Source organism: Euleptes europaea, chromosome 17 (assembly GCF_029931775.1).
Source record: "Euleptes europaea isolate rEulEur1 chromosome 17, rEulEur1.hap1, whole genome shotgun sequence".
Classification (NCBI taxonomy): domain Eukaryota; kingdom Metazoa; phylum Chordata; class Lepidosauria; order Squamata; family Sphaerodactylidae; genus Euleptes; species Euleptes europaea.
The window spans coordinates 25074199-25080331 of NC_079328.1; positions in this window are offsets into that span (position 1 = coordinate 25074199).

Consider the following 6133-nt stretch of genomic DNA (forward strand, 5'->3'; position numbering starts at 1 on the left):
GACACTGAGGGAGCAGGCAATATCAACACTCACAAGCAGAGCTTTTGCTTTCAGTGCTGTGCTTCCCAGTTCATGTGAGAAGGTGAACTTTGAACAGGAGAGGGCGGATTGTTTAATGGCAGCTCTGAACTGCCTTGTGTTATCTGACACCACTGCCAAGAAGTGCAAGAGGGTCTTGGAATTCAGTTTGGCGACCGATAATATCTCGCTATAGCAAGGCTTGGAACTAGGGTTGCCAAGTGCCAGGTGGTGGCGGGCAAACCCCCGCCAATCCACCTGGCTGCCTGCCGACAAGCTGAGGGACGGCGGGCAAAGAGTGCAAGCGCGACACGTCACTTCCGGTTTACACCCAGAAGTGCCGAATTGCAAAGGGCCGGTTACCAGTCAAACTCCCAGTTTGAGTGGTAAAGGCCTGGCGAAGAGGGACCTGGCAACCCTAAATATTCACTCCAGAGTACTCACTCATTCCCGCATTCCCATTTGTGTATGTGTGTTAAGTGCCATCAGGTCGCTTCTGACTCATGGCAACCCTATGAATCAATGGTCGATAACGAATGGCCGTTTTGTCCTGGGATTGTCTCGCTAATTTAATGAATCTCAAAAGTTAAAATGCACGTCCTTCTCCCATGCGCACGATCAACCCACCTCCTATCGATACATTTCCGGGTTTTCCTATTGCTGCTTTGTCACGATTTTAATGGAAGGTTTGTGGCAGTTCCCAGCATTTGCTGGTGCGTTTTCGGTGCCTGCGTCAACTCCCCGCCGGGAGACTGCCCGGCCCTGACCACAGCAGCCACCACCTTCACCCACCTCCACCCACAGAGGAAAAGTGCCGGACCCTGTGCCGCTCTCTCTGTCTCCCCCCCTCGCGCCCTCCTCCACCTCCCCCCTCTTTACTCGGCAGCCCAGTCACCACCGCCTCCCCTCGCCTCCACCTATCAGAGGCAGACCAGTGGCTCACCATGTTGGCCATGTGTTCAATTTTTTGAACACGTGATCACAAGGCGCATGACAGAGGAGGGACAAAAAATTTAAAAACTTGCCATGCGTTAATGGCCAATGTCTTCCAAAACATCCTATTGTTAACAGCCTTGCTCAGGTCTTGCAAACTGAAGGCCATGACTTCCTTTACAGAGTCAATCCATCTCATGTTGGGTCTTCCTTTTTTCCTGCTGCCTTCAACTTTTTCTAGCATTATTGTCTTTTCCAGAGACTCTTGTCTTCTCATAATGTGACCAAAGTACGATAGCCTCAATTAAGTCATTTTAGCTTCTAGGGACAGTTCGAGCTTGATTTGATCTAGAACCCACTTATTTGTTTTTTGGGTGGTCTCCGGTGTCTGTAACATTCTTTTTCAACATCACATTTCAAAGGAATCTACTTGCTTCCTGTCAGCTTTCTTCATTGTCCAGCTTTCACACCCATACATAGTAACAGGGAATACGATGGAATGAATTAACTTGATCCTGGTTCTAGGGCTGTTGAATTTTAAAAAATTCGGTATAGTTTGGATTCGGCCGAATTCGGCCTGTTTAGATTCGGGATATGCTGAAATCCGAACTCCCCCACTTCGGGTCCGTTCAATTCGGCGGGAATTCAAAGTTCGGGAAAAAAATTCAGCCGAATAAAGCCATTAAAAACACAATCGCGCCTTTCTGCGGCTCTGGGGGGGCATTTTTGGGGTTAGAGGTCCCAAACTTTCAGCAGAGCTTCAAAGGACGTTTATTGAAAGACTCCCCAAGTTTTGTAAAGATTGGGTCAGGGGGAGCTGAGATATGGGCCCTGAAAGGGGTCCCCCCACCCTTAATGTGCATCTCTCAGCAGAGCTTGCCGCCCACGCACAAAGCTCCCAGCCCCGACAACAGTTTGCAAAGCAACTGCAAAGCAACACAACCTTGTAAAACAACACCTTTGCAACAGGGAAAACCAGAAGACACACAACTGAAACCTCCCCCCTCAAACCAGGGAGCGAGAGACTCGAGGGGGAACACACACCCCAGGCAGAACTGACGAAAGCCCCCTTTGGCTTCCCCCCCCCACAGAAACTGCTCCCTCCCCACACACACACAGACTCTGCTTTCCCCCCACACACACACACATACACAGGAGAAAAATTATAGATTAAAGCCCCCAAAGGGGTCTTACTGTGGCTGTCTTCAGTTCCATCAGGAGGGGCTGGGGAGGACTTGTAATCCAAGATGATTCCAATTAGGCATGGGACGTTTTGCTCTGGAGATGCACAGGATCGGCTGATCCATTCATCCCAATAGGGGAAAGGGGAAAGGGGAAAGCCCATATCTCGGGACCCCCTGATCCAATGTTCACAAAACTTGGGTGATCTCTTAAGAACACTTGTCTGAAACTCCGCTCAAAGTTTGGGATCTGCACCCCCAAAAATGCGCCCCCTTCAGCCATGGAAAGAGAAAAGGGGGGAGGCGATATTTCTGCTCCCACTGAACCCATCTTTACAAAACTTGGGTGGTATCTTAAGAATGATTGTCTGAAGCTATGCTGAAAGTTTGGGGGCTATATCCCCCAAAAAGCGCCCCCTGCAGCCACATAAATGGAAAAAGGGGGGAGGGAAAAGGGGGAGAGCCCATATCTCGAGACCCCCTGACCTAATGTTTACAAAACTTGGGGGGTATCTTAAGAAGCTTCATCTGAAGCTCCACTGAAAGTTTGGGGTCTGTACCCCCAAAAATGCACCCCCTGAAGCCATGGAAAGAAAAAGGGGGGAGCCCATATCTCAGGACCCCCTGACCCAATGTTTACAAAAATTGGGGGGTATCTTAAGAAGCTTCATCTGAAGCTCCACTGAAAGTTTCGTGTCTTTACCCCCCAAAATACACCCCCTGCAGCCACAGAAAGGAGCGAATGTGCACAAGCACCCCCCCACACACACACACGAGGATTTCGCTCTCGCTCTCTCTCTCCCTGGCCGGGCCGCACATCAGCTGATTCCTCCAGTACTCAATCCTGACTGATTGGCCAGAAGAAGACCTAGCTTGGCCACCAATTGGCCGGGGGAGGAGAATGCTGCTTACTGACGGTTATGCTGCTTACTGACGGCCCCGAATTTGCTGGATTTATTCGGCTCCCCGGTTGCCCGCCAGTTTTGAGTTCGGTTCCTCCCAAACTAAAAACCACAGAATCAGGGGAAATTCGGCTGATTTTCAGTTCGGGCCGAACCGAATCAACAGCCCTACCTGGTTCCCAGGGACACATTCTTACACTTCAGAATCTTTCCTAGCTCCTTCATGGCTGCCCTTCCCAGTTCTCAATCTCCTTCTGTTTTTTTGGTGGCAGTCTCCCTTTTGGTTGATGATGGAGCCAAGGAGTAGAAAGTCATGTCAAGTTATGTGATGTTTATACAAACTCCATTCATATACTGTAATTTGTAATTGTTAGGTTTAGGTTATATGTTGTATTTTTCAAGCTGCTCATTTACCGTATTTATACAAATCTGATATGATTTGAGTAGAAAGTCTTGAACAATTTCAGTTTCTTCATTGACCACCTTAAAGTTGACTATTCCAATAGTCATTACTTTTGTCTTCTTGTTGTTTAGCTGTAGTCCTGCTTTAGCACTTTCTCCTTTAACTTTCAGCAGTAGCCATTTCAAGTCTTCACTATTTTCTGCCAGTAATGTAGTATCATTGGCATATCTCAAATTGTTAATGTTCCTCCCCACGATTGTCACTCCACCTTCATCTAAATCTGATTCTTATGATATGCTCTGCATACAGATTAAAGAGATAAGGCGATCCTTGTCTAACACCTTTGCCAATTGGAAACCATTCTGTTCTCCATATTCTGTCCTAACAGTAGCCTCTTGTCTGGAGTACAGGTTGCATATCAAAACAATCAGATGCTGTGGCACGCCTATTTCCTTTAAAACCAGCTATAGCTTTTCATGATCCACACAGTCAAAAGCTTTGCTGTAATCTATGAAACCTAAACTGATTGACTTCTGAAATTCTCTCATATGCTCCAGTAACCAAGGTAAATTTGCAATATGATCTCTAGGGCCTCTTTCTTTTCTGAATCCAGCTTAAACATCAGGTATTTCTCATTCCATGTATGGTAACAGTCTTTGTTGTAAGATTTTGAGCATCCCTTCACTTGTGTGAGAAGAGCCCTGGGCCCAGAGTGGTAAGCTGCAGTCCTGCTGCTCACGACCTGAGTTCGAGCCCAACAGAAGTTGGTCTCAGGTAGCCGTCTCAAGGTTGACTCAGCCTTCCATCCTTCTGAGGTCGGTAAAATGAGTACCCAGCTTGCTGGGGGTAAAGGGAAGATGACTGGGGAAGGCACTGGCAAACCACCCCGTAAACACAGTCTGCCTAGAAAACGTTGGGATGTGACGTCACTCCATGAGTCAGGAATGAGCCAGTACTTGCACAGGGGACCTTTACCTTTTACCTTTTCACTTGTGTGAGAAATTAATTCCCATTTTGTTCTGCATTAGATAGCGAGCTTTGTTACATGTCAGACAGACAAGGGTTAATATTGATTGTATAGATGCTGACCAGTTCTAGGTGATGTAATCTCCAATGTGTTAACTAGCTATTGGTCAGTGAGAGCATCATTGCAAACATGCTTGTGGTCATGTACACAAGCAATCTGCATTTTACTGCTTTTCCTTTTTCCTTTGTGTAGAAGAGAAAGCAGTACCCCAGTTACCTTTTGAATCTCAAGCTGAAAGGATGGAGGGGCGATTCTGACTTTTAGAAATGCCACGTGTATAAGCTTAGTAACTGCCAGAGTTTCTGGCAAGTATAGGAAACTTAGCTATGTAGTAAGGATTTATTGTTTTAACCTCCCAGTGAACCTTTTCCCTAATTTTAGTAAGTAAAGATTGTTTTTGATAGGACAAATGACTCTGTCCATTTTTGTGTGTGTGTGATTTAATTTGACTTTCACTCTAAGCCATAATCAAACGATCCATATCCTCTGATAAAGGGAATTAATCCCAACACATTTACTGCTGTGGAGGCCAGTTTGTGTTTTGCATCCACCACCCTATGTCAGAATTCCAAAGGGGAACAGACTCAAAAAGGTTGGCGACCTTGCTGTAGAATGAGGGTTTTTTGGGGGGTTTACCTAGTTCCACAAATAAAGTTTTGCAAAGTGAGGGACCTTCAGATTGTACTTAGCAGTGTACAGGAAGAAATATAATAGTTTATTGTTCTTTTCTCTCTGCATTTTTCTTGGAATGTGAGACTAAGCTTGTTTTTCAAATTGTTGATGCACCAGGTTAGAGAGTTCTCCTTTTTTACCTCTTAAAAAAAAAACTTGCATAACTGGTCCATTGGCTCATCTTGCAGGAGTTCCTAGATGCATGTTAAAATGACTTTGTGAAACTCTGCATGAGCTTGATGTTCTAATTCTCTGTGTTCTAATTCTTTGCTGAAATAGATCGTATGACATTTGCTCAAACAGCTGCTTGTCTAGATTTTTAAGAAAGAAAGGAAGGGACAACATGTACATTAAAAAAATTGTACAAGAAAGTGGCAGATTTGCAGTTTTGTTGTTGTTTTTGCAGTTACTGAACATAAATTGCATGTCACTATTACGTCCGTAGTACGGGGAACTGGCTTAGGAGTTCAGCTAGGATTTCCAACCTCCATGTACTAGCTGGAGATCTCCTGCTATGACAACTGATCGCCAGTCAACAGAGATCAGTTCCTCTGGAGAAAATGGATTGTCTTATATATATATATACTGAGCCCTGTGGCGCAGAGTGGTAAGCTGCAGTACTGCAGTGCAGTCCAAGCTCTGCTCATGACCTGAGTTCGATCCTGACAGGAGTCGGTTTCAGGTAGCCAGCTCATGGTTGACTCAGCCTTCTATCCTTCTGAGGTCGGTAAAATGAGTACCCAGCTTGCTGGGGGTAAAGGGAAGATGACTGAAGAAGGCACTGGCGAACCACCCCGTAAACAAAGTCTGCCTAGTAAACGTCGGGATGTGACATCACCCCATGGGTGAGGAATGACCTGGTGCTTGCACAGGGGACCTTTGCCTTTATATATATATATATATATATATATATATATATATATATATATATATATATATATATATTCTGCAGAACAAAAATGATGGATTTGGATATAGAAAACAAATCAGCAGCCTT